At 46.0% G+C, this 19,308-nt stretch overlaps 1 protein-coding gene across 2 annotated transcripts in view; it reads left to right on the top strand.

Moving 5' to 3' along the window:
* GPBP1L1 (GC-rich promoter binding protein 1 like 1) overlaps window positions 1-19,308 on the top strand; it is a 602,443-nt gene that overhangs the window by 246,113 nt on the left and 337,022 nt on the right. The window lies entirely within an intron of this gene.

Raw genomic sequence — 19,308 nt, 5'->3', positions numbered from 1 at the left:
CACAGCAGACGCGTCACTTCCCGGGTGGGGGAGGGGGGCACTACCTTCACCACACGGCCTGTGTTCACAAGTGACCGCACAAAGGCACATAAAATACTAGTTATTGGCAATCCTCAAGGCATTACAACCCTTCAAAGAACATGTGACAAACCAATTGGTACAAGTCCTAACAGACAGCACTACTGCTATGTTCTGTGTCAACAAATAGGGAGGTACACACTCTCCAAATCTGTCCAAGCTGGTGCAGAAAATATGGAAGTGGGCACTCAGACGAGGGATGTCCCTATCCTCCCAACATGTTCCATGGGTACTTGGCACTCTAGCGGACTCTCTCAGCAGAGATCCTCTGCCAACAGAGCACGAGTGGCACTGCACGCAGACATAGTAGACTGTATCTTCTCTTTTGGAGCTACCCCTCTCTCGACTTGTTCGCTACAAAAGAGAACAAGCAATGCCTTCGTATCCAGATTCCCCCTACCAGACTCCAAGGGGAACGCCCTATGGATGATTTGGTTAGGGAGATTTGCTTACGCTCGCCCCCCCACGCCCCATTAATCAGCAGGGTAGTGAGCAAGATACACAGGGAACAGATGACACTCATCCTAGTTGCTCTTATGTGGGCGAGACAACCATGGTATCCATCTCTGTGCAAACTGGCGATGTGCGACCCATCAAACTCGCGTACCGGGTCAACCTGATGACTCAACACGGGGAGGGGGGGGGTCAACAATACATCCACAACCTTACTCTTTGAACCTGGCAGCATGGCTCCTGAAGTCAGAGTTCGGACACCTTAATCTCCAACAACGGTGTATGGACATCCTAAAAGAAGCACGAAAGCCAAACACCAGACACTGCTATTTCCACAAGTGGAAGAGATTCGTCATTTGGTGTCCATCTAGGCAGATAAACCCCTTTATGTACTCCATCACACATTCTTACTTACATGCTCCACCTGTTGGATTCAGGGTTGGTCTTTAATTCTCTTAAAGTCCACCTAGCAGCTTTATCAGCATATACCACCTCTCAAAGTAAGATCTCATGGTGGAAAGTGCCAGTCATTAAGGCATTCTCATTAAGGCATTCATGGAGGATGTAAAGAGGCTACACCCTCCGGCCTTTGCATCAGGCTACTCTTAGACACATTGCCACTAAAAAGGCAGTTTCATAGGTTATTGCCTCCATAAGAAGTCGGCGAACTCCAAGCCTTGTCATTGCAGGACACTTTATCATTCATAAAGACAAATTGGTTTTACGGACGCACCCTAGGTTCTTACCTAAATTCATTTCCAAGTTTCACGTAAACCAGTCCATCGAGTTCCCGGCCTTCTTCCAGAAGCCAACAAGCTCAGCTGAGGTCAAACTCCATACACTAGATGTGAGGAGGGTAGTTCTCTACTATGCAGATAAAACCAAACCGCTGAGGACTGATAAACTGTTCATCTCCATGGCTACAGGCAGATGGAGAGAACGGGTTTCCAAAAGAGCTATATCCAGATGGATAGTTAAATGTATACAATTATCCTATTCGAAGGTATTGTGTCCTCTGTTAGGGAGAATTCTCTGTTTAGGCTGAATTTCCTAACCTAGTGAGTCCCCCAGCAGCTTTGCTGGATTTCTGGAGTTTGTTTTTTTCCATCCTGCCAAGAGAGACGCTTTTTCTCCCACTCTTGGACATGAATGTGTGTAATTCCTTTGAATGTCAATGTGTTCTATGGGATCTTTTACTCCATAGTGTCTCATGTTTTGCTATGTGTGTTACACCGCACCCTACGTGCCGTAACACTGGGGCGTCCAAGCGGACCTCCACCATAGACTCCATACCCGGGGACTGACTACTGTCTCCCCGGGCATGTAAAGTCACCATTGGCTTTACTAGGCCTAAATTTACTAACGGAACTAGTACACACCATCTTATTGTGGACATGCTAGTAGGGGTAATTCGATTACTCCTAGGTCTGTTACTCGAGGGGGCACTGTCCCGTCCCCCCTCGTCGAGTTTTGGCTGGTGGCAGTGGAAACTACTTGTGATGTTCGACCCCGAACATAACCCTATGGGATCCTTCCCATTGTTGGAGATTGATACTTTTCCTCGTTAATCTCTAACATACCATCAGTTCACTTATCTTAAATAAGTTTACCGGATGGTATTTTCTGCCAGAACTCGGTTTTTAAAATGGTGTCTGTGTTCGTCTCTGTGACTCCTAAACCAAAGGTTGAGCCCTTTGTTCCACTTTTGGCGGGCTGCTGTACAGAGACCCTCCAAAGTGGTTCCATTCTGTCTGGGTTACCACAGGGGTGTGGGAGGGGGTTTAGGCAACCTGGAACGAGTTGCCTTGCCAACTCCGGTCGCACTCTGGTGTGATTGGCCCAAGTGGTGAGCCTTCCCGCTCACCACTTAGCGTGTGTTGATTGACAGCTAGGCTGAATGAATGGGGGTTTTCTGCATAAAAGCATGGCTTTTGGGACTGAATCTTCAGAAGTCGCCACAGGACCTAAGAATCCGACGAGGGTAACGCTTAGCCGACCTGCACGACGACACCTCCGGTGGAGCCCGGCGGAACCGACTCACCACTTCCCGACGACGGAGATCTCCCTGCCGGAGAGTCTCTTCCCCTGACTGGTAGGAACAATCAGTCCCCCTTTGCTTTTTCTTCGCTCCAGGACGCAGTGGTCGAATTGCCCGTGCAGAGCACCTCGGCAACCGGAGAGCCACTACCCCTGTACCGCGACCAAAAGGTGGTGCCTTGTGACGGAGCACTCCGCGGCTGGTCTCTTCCCTGGTGGTGCACCGGACTTCACTTTTCTTCGAGATCTTCTCTACTCTTGGCAAAGACCCGACGTGCATCCACCACCAGGAACTGCCCCCGCCGGAGCTGTCTCTCCACAAACAAGGTACTGTGTCCGCCTGGCTTCCCTTTCTGCCGGATCAAGTGAGGTGTCTTAATCCTCGCCTTTCCATTGGGTCGCCTCCAAGCTTTCTTTAGCGCGATCCGCTAAACTGGTCCAATCTTCCGATAACAATTTGCTACAAAGACTCGAACGCATTTCCACTAAGACTTTTTGGGACATACCGCCTTGCCTCTCTCCGAGTGGGCTTGGCCTCTGAACTTTATGATCTATTGTGGTTCTTGTCTTCTTGCCTTGCATTTTTCCGTGAAGTATTGAACTGTGTTGATTTCGTAACCTGCTTATTTTTCTCTCCCGTCCGAACGAATACTAGTGCCATCTAGGTTGAAGCATACACCTCTGTCTGCAAATAAGTGATGCTGGTAGAACTTAGACTTGTCAAGCTATTATTAGGGGGATTGAACTGTTTCCTTCGTAGAGTAATTGTAATTGAAGTGTTTGCCATGATAGTGTCTGAGTGTTTTCTATAGATGTGTGGTTATAAATAAATACCTTTTATATCCTTACACCGAAGCCTTGTTGCGTGTTTGCTTGTCTAACTGTGTAGAATTGCCCTATGTTGTATACTCCACATACTCCTAACTCTTCTTGAGGGAAGTCTGACTGCTCAGCCACAGCTACCAAGTGAATCTGTGTGGTACAGACTGCTACCAAGTGGGTTTACTGCCAAACACCTGTAGTCCTAAATCTTTTGCAGTGGTCCCAGAGGGAACTGCACAGGTTTCCGCCTAACATCCTCCGACGTATTCCACATCTATGATGGTAATCACCACAGCTGTGCTGCTCCAGAAAATGTTCTGCGTCGATACGCCCCTTCGAGGACCTCCTCCAGTGACGTCGGCTGTCGGATGTTCTATGTAGGACGCCCGACACCCGTAGCCTTGGTTCCGTTTTTTCTGCGAGTATTCGCTTCGGAATCTCGGTTCTTCTACTGTTGAATCGGTTCTTCGGATCTTGGTTTCTTGTGAGAATTATGTCTTCGTCTTCTACCCCGAGGTCGGGCTTCAAGAAGTGACGCGGCTGCGGCTCCAAGATGTCGCTTATGGACCCGCATGACGTCTGCCTGTGGTGCTTTAGCGAGGACCACGCTACCGATGACTGTGATGAATGCCAGTGTTTGATGACGAAGGTCTTGCGGGAGCGGAAGAAGCTATCTGTAGGTAGGGTTTCCAAACCCCACAAGTCGAAATCTGCTGGGCTTTCGACCGATGATTCGAGGGGCGACTCTCCACATCGGCGCACGTCCAGGGGGTCTCTTTCACGGAGTGGTTCCCGCCATTCCTCTGCCTCTTCTAGGCACTCGCGGAAGCGCCGTCACTGGTCGCCTTCCTCGTCCGAGGACTCTGCCATGGGGCGGGTAGCTTGCCAAACAAGCCTTCATTTCTGGCGGAATGGGACGCATTTCGTAAGGAGATGATGGCGATTTTCGAATCGCAGGGCTCCGATCTGTCCGCGCCTTTGAGAGAAGCCAGCAAGGAACGCGCTAGGGCCCCCACTCGCACGCCTTCGGGCTCAGGCGGTCGGCGCAATCATCGGGAGCTGCTGAGGTCCCGATCAGACAAGGTGGATCACTATAGCCATGTCCGCTCCAGGTCCCGGTCCGCAACGCCCTCGAGACAGTTGGAGCCTGTGAGCTGTTGGCGCCATATCTGTCGAGTGACTCTCTCGATGCTCCGGCTCCGAGGAAGTCATCGGCACCAAGGCCTTCGAAGGACACGCTCGGGGCTCCGGCCTCGAAGCCGTTGTTCAAGTCATCGTCGCTGATTACCTCCACGCCTTTTGTGGAGGCTTTACCGGAGGTACCCTCGGGCGATGGTGGAAACTCCGAGGAAGGCCCTGAGTAAATCAGTAAGGCCTGTGTTTGAGCCTTTTTCTGTGCCCTCATCCAGGGATTTATTCCAGCCTTTGGATTATATCTCAAGAGTTGGATGAAGGGTCAGATGTTGAGGGCTTTGTTCCTGAGGAGGTTCCTGACGAACTGTTGTCTGGTCATAGCCAAATGGAAGACCTGCGTCAATCCTTGCATGAAGCCAGTGGTCTGGACACCTCCCCGGAGGTTGAGTTTGGCAGGCCTGAGCCTGGTACACACGCGGAGTCTTCGTACAGGCATCTCATGCCGAGGGGGCGGAGTACTTGGGGTGGTCTGCTCCACCTGTGGATTTTCTGCAGGATGAGTTGACGGATATCCTTGACCAAGGTCCACCCACTGACCCGGTGTTGCCATTTCATTGGCCTTACAAAGAAGGGTGGCAGCAGCTTGGACTGCTCCGGAGAGTCTTCCGGCAGTAAATAAGTAGTTACTGAAAAAAAAAGTACAGCCAGTGGTGACCTCTGCTACTTGTCCATGCAACCCACTCCGGAGAGTTTGGTGGTACAGGCAGCTAAGGCCCCAGCAAAGCAGATGACGTACCCTACAATCCCTCCTGATGGGGACGACACACGCTTTGATGGTTGGGCGAAGAAGGTATTGTCTTCTGGGGGTATGGCTTTAAAGGCAGCCAACTCGTTTGTGCCCTTGCAAGATTCACACACACAGTGTATCTTTGGCGGCTGAAAAAGTTCCAGAGGGGAGGAACGGGATGGTTTTCTTGCCCTCGTTCAGGATGGCAAGGATGCCATGTGTGAATCCGTTCATTCGGGTCTGGACGTGGCAGACTGTCAGTCGGTCCATGGTGGCGAGCACCGTGATGCGCAGGTTTGCGTGGTTGTGGAAGTCGGGGTTTGCTCCTGATGTACAGTCCCTGCTCCCCAACATGCCCTTTGATGGTGTCCGTCTTTTTGGCAGCAAGGCTGATGAGAGCCTTGAGAGGTTGCAGACCTCCAAAGCTGCAGCAAAGTCGTTGAGCGCTGCAGTACGTCAACCTCTGCCTTTTCGTCCTAGGGGACAGCAATGAAGGGGGAGGATCCTTTCAATACTACTCTTCCTTTGGTAGATTGAGGGGAGCTGCCAGTCAAAGGGGCCAACGTAGGAGTAACCGAGGTGGAAAACAAGGTACTCGAGGTGCCAAAGCCGCCCAGGCAGTTGCCTCTTTGCCCTCAGGCACAGCCGCAGCTGCTTCAGCTCAGTCATGAGGCCATGTCCCATGGTTCGCCGGTTGGGGGGGGAAGGCTGGCGCAGCATCTTGTGGATTGGCGTGCCATTACTTCAGATGTGTGGGTTCTGGAGATCATAGCCCACGGCTACTGTCTTCCTTTCCGAGGTCTCAAGACAATCCTCGGGGAATCTCTTTGAAGAGTTTGGATCCGCTCCGTGCGCAGGAAATCAAATTCCTGCAGGAGAAAGGCGCCATAGAACTGGTGTCTGTAGCGGAGAGGAACAAGGGATGATATTCCCCATATTTTTTGATCCCGAAAAAAGACTGGGGATTGAGACCCATCATGTACTTCCGTGGTTTGAACAAGCTCCTCAGGAAGGACAAGTTCAAGATGGTTAATCTCTCTCAAGCCCTCCAGGCCCTTCAACTTCAGGACTGGTTGGTGTCTCTTGACCTCAAGGATGCTTACTTTCATGTGCCGATTCATCCCAAGCACAAGAAGTGCCTGAGGTTCGTGGTTGGCGACTCATTTTCATTTTCTGGTCCTGCCGTTCGGATTGACCTCCGCCCCGAGGGTTTTCCTCTCCCTCAACTTGAAGTCCCAATTGACACCTACCCAGCGGCTCCAGTACATCAGAGCAGTGCTTGACACATCCCTGCGGCTGTGCTGGCCTCACCAGGTGAGGGCTCATCACATTCTGCAGATGATGCACAAGTTTCAACATGCCCAGAGTTCTTGAGGTTGCTCGGCCTCATGGCATCCTGCAATCTACTGGTGCCAGAGGCCAGGTTGCGGATGAGATCTCGTCAATGGGCTCTCAAGATGCAGTGGTCGCAGTCCTCTGGCAGGATGTCGGATCCCGTTCAGGTGCTGCCCTTGGTCGTCCAGGATCTTCTGTGGTGGGCCGTCGAAGGCAATCTGATGAAGGGGGCTCCATTTTGGCTACCCTGGTCGGAGGTAACGATCGGGATGGGGAGCTCATGTCAACGAATTGTCAGTCAGCGGTCGTTGGTCTCCGTCGGAGTCCCGACTCCATATCATTCTGTTGGAGCTGAGGTCTGTCAGGCTAGCCCTGAAGGCTTTTCTGACATCTGTGCGGGGGAAGAATGTCCTGATTCTGACGGACAATACAGTGGCCATGCACTACCTCAACAAAAAAAGGGGGTGGGGGGGGGGGGACAGGGTCTCTCCCACTGTGCAGAGAGGCGATGCTCTGGTTCTGGGCCATCTGGCAGGAAATTTCGATCTTGGCAGTGCATCTGGCCGGAGACAAACGATGCGGCGGACGCTCTGGGCAGGCAGAGCAGTCTCTCTCGAGGGGGAGCTGGCTCAGGAAATTCTCTTGGACATCTTTGCCCTTTGGGGGACCCCACAAGTGGATCTTTTCACCACCAGTGTCAACCGGAAGTGGGAAAGATTCTGCTCGCAGGAATTTCCTCCAAGAGGAGCTTTAGTGGACAAGTTTGTAGTGGAGTGGTCCTTCCCACTGCTGTACGCGTTTCCTCCAGGCCCTGTCATTCCGCAAGTGTTGCAGAGGTTACGGAGGTTCGGTTCCCGAATGATCCTCATTGCTCTGGCATGGGCCAGGAGCGCGTGGTACCCGGACATTCTCGACATGTCCATCTGCCCCCCACGCCGTCTTCCCTACTGAGACGATCTGCTCTCACAGGAGGGGGGGGTCGGGTTCTCCATCCAGAAGTCCAGTCTTTCAGCCTTCATGCCTGGTATCTGAAAGGTTGAGGTATAAGGTTTGGGACCTCCCTGAAGACGTGATGGAGGTGTTACTTTCGGCCAGACGGCCCGCAACAAAGTCCCTGTACCGTTGCCATTGGAGACAGTTCTGCGACTGGTGCAGGGTACAGAATGTGGTTCCTTTTTCATGTGCCATTCCTGTGGTTCTGTCTTTTTTGCTTGCGTTGGCCCACAAGGGCCTGCAAGTGGGTACCAGTTAAGGGGTATCTGGCGGCGCTGTCCATATTTAAGCGCTCGTCTGAGGAGTGTTCTTATTTTAAGATCCCTTTTTGATTTCTCAGTTTCTGAAAGGGTTAACTCGTGTTTCCACCGTCGCCTTTCTAGGTGCCGGGTTGGGATTTGAATTTGGTTTTAAAGTTCCTCATTGGAGCTCTGTTTGAGCCCTTAAATTCTTGTCCATTGAGACTGTTTACCTTTAAAACTGTAGTTTTGGTTGCGGTTACTTCTGCACGCAGAGTGAGAGAGTTGCAGGCACTTTCCGCCAAACCACCCTTCACTGTTCTATAAGGACAGGGTTGTCCTTGGGGTTCGTCCTTCTTTTCTTCCGAAGGTTGTCGGGATTTCATTTCAGCCAGAAGGTAGTTCTTTCGGCGTTCTATCCTCCTCCGCATCCTGGTAAGGAAAAGGAGAGGCACCATAGGTTGGATCCAAGGAGAGCTTTAAGGTTCTACATCTCGCGCATGTCCTGGGTCAGAGTGGACGATCAGCTCTTCGTTGGATACGCTGGAAGGCGTTTAGGTCAAGCTGTTTCTAGCAGACCTTGTCCCTTTGGATCATCTTGTCAATCTCTGAATGCTACCGTCTGGCGTGTAAGGACCCTCCGGTAGGATTATGGGCCCATTCCACTAGGGGTGTGGCTGCCTCTACTGCTCTGCAGAGGGGTGTTCCCATTCGTAATATCTGTGAAGCAGCCAAATGGGCCTCTGTCCATACTTTTGTAAAACATTACTCCCTGGATTCTATCCACGGGCAAGATTTAGCCTTTGGTAAGGCGGTCCTCTATTCTGCAATTTGATTGGGTATTTTAAATGATCTAAATTCTTTTCCCACCTTCACACGTTGGTACTGCTTTGGGAGTCTGTCATAGATATGGAATACGTCGGACACAATCCCTTCGAAGAACAAGTTGCTTTCTTACCTGGTCCCATTCTTTCGATGGGATGTTCCTCTGACATATTCCACATCGCACCCTCCCAGCCTGCCCCTCTACAGAATTTTTTATGCGATTGCAGCTTGCGTTTCCGCAAGGGTTGTAGGTCATTTGGTCGAAAACCAAATGATCGAATGCCATTTGATCGAGAGTCAAATGGTCGAAAAATTGCCTTTTTAAAAAAAAAAATGTATGGGGGGGGGGGGGTTCCCCCAACCCCCTTTATTCTATACATTTTTTTACCAAACAAAACTAAAAAAATATATAAATAAAATATTTCGACCATTTTTTTTTTTTCGACCATTTGACTTTCGATCAAATGGTCATTCAATCTTTTATTTTCGATCATTTGACCGGACAGTTTCCGCAAGGCTTTCTGTAGTTATACGGGCATAAGATTGGTGCCACACATTCTGGGAAAAAACTGAGGCTACAGGTGTCGTGCATCCTATATATAACATCCCGTGCCGTCGGAGCAGGTCCTCGAAGGGACGTAGACACCGAAAATTTCCCAAAGCAGCACAGCTGTGGTGATTACTGTCATAGATGTGGAATATGTCGGAGGAACATCCCATCGAAAGACTGTTACCAGGTAAGAAAGTAACTTGTTCTTCATTATCAGACAAAACACTGCCTGTAACACCAAGAGCCCACTCCACATGAGGTACTGGGGCCACTCTAGCCTTCATTACAAATGTCCCCCTAGACAGCATTTGCAAGGCAGTTACATGGAGATCAATTCATACCTTCACTCAGCACTACTCCATTGACACTCATTCCAAGACAGATACACAGGTGGGACAATCGGTTCTAAAACATCTATTTGTCGCTACTCCTTCTCCTGACCCACCACCTGCTCATAACATTGCTCACTAATCTATGCATAGGATGTGATCTAAGCAGATTTCACAAGCATCAGAAGGAATCTATTACTCACTGTAATCGTATTTCTGGTGCTTGTATCTGCTTAGATCCACCCTTCCTCCCCTGAGAGAAGGTGCATAGATGTTACATGAGCTTTTTATATATATGCTTGGATACTCCGTACTCGCGCTACTCCTCATGCTACCTCATGTCAGAAAAAATACAATCTGAGGGGCCTACATGCGTGATGCATCATGGGTACAGCTGATGTCACAATAGGGATAGTATTACTGTCCCAGCACTTTTTTTTTCCGACGTCCATGCATAGCATGTGAATCTAAGCAGATGCAAGCACCAGAAATACGATTACAGTGAGTAATGTATTCCATATTGCCCCCGTTGCACGCTGCCTTAATTGCTTGCTGTGCCTGTTTGCCCTACACTAACTTAGCCTACCCCTGTTTTTCAGGAAACTGGCACTGCTTCTACCAAGTGCCTACAAGTTTTTAACGATTGTGTTGCCTTTTCTAAACATTTCCTATACTTCTGCCAAATTTACCTTTTTTGGCACCTTGCCAATTATCAAAATTTAAAAAGGTTACCCGCCTTTTATTTGACGTCTTCTATGTCCTGCGTTTTCTGGGTTGGCCATGCTTGTATCTATGTGCTATTCTATGCTCACCTATCTCGAGGAGGGGTTGATGGGAGAGGAGGGGGTGCGGGGGTGGGGGAGGGGCAACCTACATAATTAAAACCCTGCACCCCTACCTTTTTTTCTTTCTGTACTCACCTGGGTCATCTTACTCCTAATGATGATCAACAGTGTGACCACACATTGTGGTGTGAACCAGTACTCACCTTTCTTCTCTCCCTATTCACTAGTACTCGCTCACCTGTGGTATAATGTCTCTTCCCCTATCAAGGCCATGCAGAAATTCCTCCCGGAAGTTCAATGATCTTCATCCATGAAATATAAACCAACATTATTTTACTTTCTCTGTTCTTTCGTGCAGTTTCACTAGAGTGTTTTTTTCCCCTATTATCAAAACTACCTTGGCCCATCATACTCCTGTGGCCCTTCATCATTCCTATTGTTTTAATGATTTTTAAAAACATTTTTCTACTATGGCCAGCAACCTTAATTGGTGCTGTTTATTTGAAATTTGGATTTTTAACGTATTTTATGTTTTACTTTAATACACCTTCATTGATCCAATCATTTCTTCATTCATTTTTCCATCCCTTCATTATTTATTTCACCCAATTGCCGGCAATTTTTTGAACTGAGCTCCGAATTCCTATACTGTTTAAAGTCAATAATTTACTTTTGATCTTCTCCTATTTGTCTTTCTGGACATGTCATACCATGAAGACCTGCAGTCCACCAACCATTTGGCTCTCTCTCCAAGCCTTCCTGAAATTATGCTAAATGCTGCTTCATTATTACCACATGCTGTAAGGTTTTTCCCTTTTCCCTTTTTTAATGCGTGATGCTCCTAGAGAAACACTGTTAGGTAAGATTGTATGGAGTACCCGTTGGGTGCACTACAATAACCCTGACCACCTGGCAATAGGGACCCAAACTTTGGTACAAGTTTGAACTGCACAGGTTGGTAGTGTGGCCAGTGCTCCAGATAAGATTTTGAGGTGGAGTATTTTACTCCCTATTTTTAAACCTTGAGAGTAAATGTGATTTTAGAGTAAAAAATGACTTTTCTCCTTTGCAAGAGTTAAATATGACACATCCAGCCAACGTGTGCTAAAACTGTCTGGAAATAATTACTATGTGGCAGCTTTCTGCATTATGACAGAATACACCTTTTCATTATTTCTCAAAGGTCTGGCTATTTGATCTCTCCTGTATACATTTAAATGTTGAACCCTGGCCAATTACATAGTAAAGCAAACATGAATTGTGTTGTGTGTTTTGAGGTTCGATGGCAGAATTGTCTTTTGTGTTTAATGAAAGTCCTAATTGCCTGGAGCCATTACTTCATAATGGTATGCCAGTGTTGTGATACAACAGTGCAGAGGGGCAAGGACTTGATGCTAAATTCTATACCTAATCTCATAGTCAAATGTTTATTTACATAGCGCTGTACATATAACATATTTATCATAATTATCACCAAACCGAAGTCATTACTTTATCAACCTCGAAAGGATGAAAGGCTGAGTTGGCCTTGCTGGGATTTGAACCGGCAACCTACAGATCATCCACAGATTGCAGCAAAGATGATCAACCGGCTGAGCATCTTATTGGCTAGCATCCTTCAGAGGTCAGTCAACTGAGTTTCGACTGAGGTATAATAATCGCAGTACCTAGATGTTGGACGAACCATTTATGAAGCGCTATATAAAGTAAAATACCCATCTGGGTTATCACAAGGACAGGTTTTGCTGAGTTACTATCAATTACATTTGTTTGTCTTTGAACAGCACTTGCACTTCTTGGGAAGTCAGGTTTTGGATGTTTTAATTTTAGTCTTGAAGATTTGAGAGGCGAGAACACCTGTGGTTGGTGTAATGACAATCACTCACCCTTGAGTAAAGGCTCTGCTGCCACTGGCCATTTATTGTAATGTACCCTATTGACTGCAAGTTTGAATGGATGTAAACTAGACTGTGCACAGTCATCAATTTACACACACTTTTTCTAATTAGAGTGCACATTAAATTATAAGTGTAACAATGATGTGCCTCTGCATGATTATGCACACATCACTCTGAAAAATACATTTGTGCTATACTGGTTTGCTTTCAGTGTAAAAAAGTATAGTTTGTTCCAAAATGTGAATTCTTAATTGTAACTTAGTTTTCCATATGATTGATTTATACAATCCTAAAATTCTAGGAAAATAAATATGCACAGTGCTTTTGTTTGCTCCATGACCATCAACACAGCAGAAACTGAATGGAATGAAATCATTCCTTCTATCAAAGTGTGCAGTTTCTTTTTTTTAAAGGCTTCAGAGAAATACATTCTGTATCAGAGGTGGCTTGTAATTACATCCATGTAGATTAAAATAAAATCTTCTGGTTTCTGTCAAGTAACCTGACCTTTGCACAGCCCTCTGCTCTAAACCTGTGTTTAATACAGCTGTCGTATTTACAAGATTATAATGCGTAAAAAGCCATAGTATGCACCTTATCTGGAGGCCTGAGTGTTGCTGAACAGCCAGGCTTATCGTCAATGTGACCGATTTTCAAAGTACAGTTATTCAGATAAACTCTTACACTCAAGGTTTCTTGATAAAAGTTATATGTCAGCTGTATAAGCCTTCAGAAGGGAACAATATATGTAACACTTATAATACACTTCAAAACACACTCTTAGTTTCTCTAAATCAGATGAAACCCATTGGGGATGGTACAAAGCCACTTCCTACACCCTCAGGTGACTTAAATAGTTAGGACACCGTGGACATTGATTTATCACTGATACATTTAGAGCAATACTGAGTTTGGTGTAAAAGATGGAAGAGAGCAATAAAACAAAGGTTAGCAAATTCACAAACTGGTAAGTACTTTGGAACACCTTCCAATGTCAAATGAGTTTAACCCTTTCCTGAGGAAAAGATAAGGCACAGGGTCAAAGGGAAGAAGAGTCTCTCAGGAGCCAGGATAGCCAATGTTAATTGCACAATGTCAGGGGGAGCTGGAGATCTTCTTTGCAGGTAGGTAAAAAGTATTGCATAATGTTTTTAGAAATGTTTGCAGAAAATAGAACACTTGAAGGGCCACAAGCTGGGACGCTTGTGAGGGGCAAAGCTATAGCAACTCTGCAAGGTAACCAAGACCGGTCTCAACTGAGGGCAAGTAAGGCTACACAGCAAGAGGCAAGTTCCTTTAGACTTTACAGTACCTCTGGTAAGAAGGAATGGTTCCAGCTGTCTTCTGTTGCTGTGCAGCTCTGCAGATACTGTTCCTGAGCCTCAGTTGTGGGGACAAGAGGGACGTCGTCTGGTGACTCGTGCTCTGCAATGGGAAGGTCCACGGCAATAATGGGCAAACTTCGATTCATCGGTTCTTCAGTGTTTTAGCTCCTCGCGTCTGACAGCAAATAGCAACACTGCGGTTCTCGGATACCACGGTGGACTTTCCTCGCATCTGGGGTCCACCACTCTGTTGAGGTGGCTTAGGCTTGGTCAGTCCTGCTTCAGGGAAGTACGGAGGATCTTCCCGGCGCTCAGGTCTGACTTAAAAGCAATGCACACAATATGGTGTTCCTCTCCCTGGCACGTCGGTTCCAGCAGCAGCGGAAGTACATCTAGCTCCGAGAGGATGTCCAGACGGGATTTGATTGTTCCCACCAACTCAAGGGGATAGGTAGTCCTTGCAGGGCTTCTCAAGTCGAGGCAAATTTGGAGCTTCAGCACAGCAGCAGGGCTTCACCGGGCAAACCAACGGTCTGGCAGTTGCAGCAGGCATCTCTTCCGAGTTCCTCTTTGGATTCCTTCGTCCAGTAGTCGACACTGCCTTCCAAGCCAAAAATCCTCTCCTTTTCTTAATGCAGGTTTCTCCCATTCATTCCAGCCAAGCTGTCAATCACACAGCAGGGTGGCTGCCCTTGCCGGACAGCCAGCCGGCCAATCAAATTTGGGTGCATTCCTGTACCCAAGAATATTAAGCACAGGGAGTTTCGGGCACCTCATTTCATGCCCCTGCCAGACACCCTGGAGCCAGAGGCGGGCTTCACTTGTGAATACTGCCAAAGACCAAATGAACAAAGGGACCAAACATGTTTGGTGCACAGAGTAAATATCAAGAAGGACCTTTCCAACAAGAAATGGCGAGAAAAGAAGATTGGGGCCATTTTGACGAAATGGGCACCCATGGGTGCTTTACTGAAGCTGTGAACGCGGCCAGCGGTAAAAACACAAAATGGTAGTAAAAACCAGTGCCACCGGCCATTGATTGTAGAAACTAGACAACGGGGATACTAAGTAACCCCTCCATCAACCTATGGTAAGATAGTGTGTGCTGGTTCTAGAAAGTTAGTTAAGTCAACTTTGCTTCACTGCTCTTGGAGACTGTACATCTCTAACTTTGTAAATTCTAGATTTCTGTAACATTGTAAGCTTTGCATATTCTTTCTGCTGCACCCGGTTACCTCTGGGTCTGGCGCGCATTATAAATAAACCAACCAAGAGAAGGTATTTAAACCTTTGAGAAATCTAAGACTACCCTGTGCCACTGCACTGAAGGTGCTGTGTCCCAATGTAAAGATGATGCCTTTGGAGTTTGTCAGACTCCAAAGTTAAACGCTGGGTCCAAATCACAATAAAAATGCATGAGGGTGAGATAAAGGGCTCACTCTCTCCGGGTTAGAAATTAAAAGTCCTTAAGTCCAGCAAAAGTGCCTGGGTCTCTAAGTTAGAAGGGAATTGGCACATTTCTGAGAATTCTCCCTAACAAGCACCTGTTCATCCTTGTTTAAGCCCTATCTAGATATGTAGTCAGTGACGTCAATCAACCTGGACCCTTTCTTGAGAAGCAATTCTGTTCTCCATGGCCCACTCTAATTGTTCGTTCTTTTCAACATCGCCATTTTTTAATTTCATGGGCGTTACCGGACTCTCCCCCACCCCTTTTTTTTCCCCCTAGATATCTGTGGTCTGAAACTAAATTCATCAAATATTCTCCCAATTTTTCTCCACTAGGCCACATAGCCATGTGTAACACTATGCTTTTCACAACAATAAAACATATGGCTTTACCTGAAACACCCCGCAGAGCCACTTGCCCTTTATACCAGTATAAATTAATCAGTGCTCAAATGGTGCATTACAAAAGTGGAACACACTTTTCCAATTCCAATAAACAAAATAATCACTCTAAGCTTTGTCCACCAATCCCTTCTCAAAACATTGGCAGGTGCCTGTTGCTAATGTAACAGATCGGTCATAGCACACTCTCCTTCAGAGACTAACAATTCATCACTAAGCAAGAAAGCGCCAATTATAGTCTTCAAAAGAACCCTCAATCTTCTGGTCAATTCCCATCATCCAACACCTTTCTGCATTTGCTGCATAAACATGCAGTCCCAGTGTCCATTAATAAAACGAATATTTTTCTTCTCCCCTGCTATATTGATTCTTGACAGCTTTTGGGACTTAGTGCTACTGATAATTCTGAGCACATCAAGTCGCTGTGTGAGCTGCCCTCTTGTGGGTGCATACATACCTCTTTTCCTGTGACAGGATTTCTCTCTTCCATACTGGCACCTTCAATTCTCGGTGTCAATATTTATCTGGCATTTGCATGTCGCTGAATATGCATAGGGGCTCACTGCACTTTCAATCTGCAGTGAATCCGTTTTGCACCTTTCCCTAGCTGCTGTACCTATTTCACTCTCAGCTCTTATGTCAGTCTTATCCTGGGTAAACCGTCCTTAACTTGTCAGCTATATAATGGGGGCGGTGCTGTCCCCCCCCCTCTTTACTAAAAGGTCACCTTTTCAGTCGGTCTGCCCACGCCAGAGGCTCTGGCGACCAGAGTTTAGGTAGGTGCAAATCTGACCTAAACTCCCTTTTTTGTCTAAGAATACTCCTCGAGTCCACATGCTCCCATGCCCTGCTCCCTTTAAAAGGTTTCTCCGTTCTTGTCTGACATATTTTGTCCCTAACTAGTGCATCTATCACCTTTCTAGTCTGTATAACTTCAGCTTGTCCAAAGACAAGGCTCTATGCTTGAGGCTTAAATTGGCATTTCTCTTGAGATTTGTCCAACCTGCATATCCTCGGCTTTTATGTGTACACTGTGTGCGGTTATCTCATATATTTAATGCACAGCAGGTGTTCTTCTAATTAGCCCTCTTTGTACATTCACCATTCTGCATATTCTTGGTCTTTACATGTGCGTGCTGTGGCTTTTCATGCACATGCCCACCACATAAGGGGCGCCTTTCTCTTTTGTACTCCTTGCATGCCCTGATTATCATTCAAAATTACTTCTAAAACCTGCCTTGCGCTTTCTACAACCCATCTGTCTCCATTCTCATTCCCTTGTCTTTTGGCTCAAAACTTGTTCCTCCTTAATTTACTTGATGCTGATTACTCGCCCGTGAAATACCCACTTGCTGACTGCATTCCCAAATCCTCCATTTATCAAAATATGCCTTGAAGAGATGGATTTTTTCTGAGTTAACATTGTGTCCTTGAGTTTCCCTAGCATTGCTTTTCTTACTATTTTTTTCTTCTTTGAGCAGCCTACAATACTGCGCGAGCTTGCTTTCCAAACACCTTCATATCTATTTCAAATTGTCTCTGCCATAAACCGTGGTGAAATGCTGACTCTGCTTTTCATTCTTGCTTGCATGCTGCGAGAATCTCAGTAATCTTAAATATAAACACGCAATCTCTGTCCTTTCTATTTTTTCAAAAAGGACTAGCTATTCTCTGTTGGCTATCATTCTAACTGTAAAACATTCTGTGTATGTGTGCGTTCTTAAATGCACTTTCTGTGGTGTACTAATCGCCTACACTTCCATAAAAATCATGTATGCACGTGTGTGCGCATTCTCTCTCTCATGTCAGTGCATCTACGTGAATGCCTTCTAATGCCGGTACAGCTTGCAAGCGCTTCCTTAAATGCTTACTGCTTCCTTAAGCTAAATACAAAAAATCTTGCCATTTTTCGTTTCCAAAACAGTGTTTTTCTTAATTTAATGTTGTCATTCCCCATAGATATTAACTGTACCTAGTTCAATAAAATTTACTAACACATTGGCATGGATTTTACTGCATTTCGCACCCAAAGTTATATTTTCGAATCTCGGCTGCTTTTCTGACCCTGGACACATTTATTTTAAAAATATTCTCTGATGCACAGTGAAGAAAACATTGTTCCCTTGCTTGGCATCTCTCTGATGTTCTCTAAATTTATGTGGTGCACATTTTAAACTCTCATGCATTGCACCGCATGCTCCCTTTCCAATGCTCTCAGCATTGTCATCATTTTGATAACCTAAATCACTCCTCATGCGCTACTTTGGCAATCCTATATTTCTTGCTCTGTTCATAAGGACACTAAGCTATTTTATCAAAATAATTAATTCCTCTTTCTCTTCTACATAAGAGACAGCTATTTTGCCATATATAAAATGAACAATTTATGGGTACTCGGTGTGCACCCATCAATCGCCACCCAGCTAATATGACCAAACAATTCCCCCATAATGGGAAACCACCCATGCAATCCTGAAAGAGTTCCAACAAGGCCCCACCCCAGCTCGTACATTAAACTTCCATCATTATTTCCATCAAATGACTAGCCAGCCTTTTTTACAATGAGAAACCGCTCATGCAGTCTTTAAACAGTGTCTTAATAAGACTTTCTCCAATGTACACATGCTTCCACACCCGTGGACAGCCTTCAATAAAGACAGTACATTTCCAAAGCATGGTTTCACCCATGTAACTTCAGTCTACTAAAACACCAACTTTTTCAAAAATACCCACCACCAAGGGGTTAAAATTGCTTTGCACATCTCAATTCAGAGACGAATGCTTTCCTCAACATCTGTGTGTTTCATCATTATTCATTGTCATTCTTCCGCAAACAACTGAAAACTATCCCAGTGAATTGGCCTCTGGAATTTATCATCTTTTCTCTTAGCCCTTAAGCGGGACACAGTTGGCTCTGTTCAGAGCAAGCTGCAAACATTTATCTACTGCACATGTTCTCCTGGCTGGCTGCCAAGCTATGCACTTGAATTCAAGAAACATGTCTATTTCTGCAAAGTTATTTTCAAGATGCATACAGCATCTCATTAGCTCCATCCCTCTAATCAAGAAAGGAATGTAATGGCAGACTTATATGCCTGTCCTCTATAGCTACGCAGTTCGCTGTAAAAAGCCCAAGTCAACATTTTCCACTTTTCTCACATTTTTCTCTTCGTTTGCATGAAAAGAAGTGCAGTTTTTTTGTCATTAAAGTTATTTGAGTAGCTAGGACTGTGTACTATTTGTAAATACAAAAGTTAACCCTGTATCTACCATGGCCTGGCTAGAAGGGTTCAATGATGACCACATTTTCTAAGGTTTCTCCATTATCTGGCCTAACATTTGTTTTATCATAATTTAAAGTACGCATATAGGTGCATTCTCATCCCTATCTCACTTTTACATGTGTTTCCCAACTATTGATCACTTTATTTTTCTGGACTGGTGCCAATTTTTCCTCGGATAATATTTTCTTGACTCATTAAAACACATACAAGACATAACGCAACACACAATGACAATACAAACAGACTGGCCGGCCCACATATATCTCTGTCCACTCTCCTTGTGACTGTTCCTGCCTCTAAATTTACTCCTATGGGGTGAGATGTTCCCTTACAGAACAATCTGTTTGTAGTCTACGTCATCCACCTTGGGTCTCTGAAACAGCTCCGTTAAACATCCATTGAAGTAGGGCCTCGACCATACAGATCTTCCCTTATCTATAAACCTCAATTGCTTGACGCAACTCCTCTCAAGTCAATTACTTAATAACTCGACTCATCGTCTCGAGTTCTTTACTCCAACCCTGTTACTCTTCTAAACTACATTACACTTTTAAACCATTGATTATTCAAAATAATAAAAAAA

The sequence above is a fragment of the Ambystoma mexicanum genome, chromosome 1q (assembly GCF_040938575.1).
Source record: "Ambystoma mexicanum isolate Mex_15411 chromosome 1q, UKY_AmexF1_1, whole genome shotgun sequence".
Classification (NCBI taxonomy): Eukaryota; Metazoa; Chordata; class Amphibia; order Caudata; family Ambystomatidae; genus Ambystoma; species Ambystoma mexicanum.
This window is presented reverse-complemented; position numbering and strand designations above follow the sequence as displayed.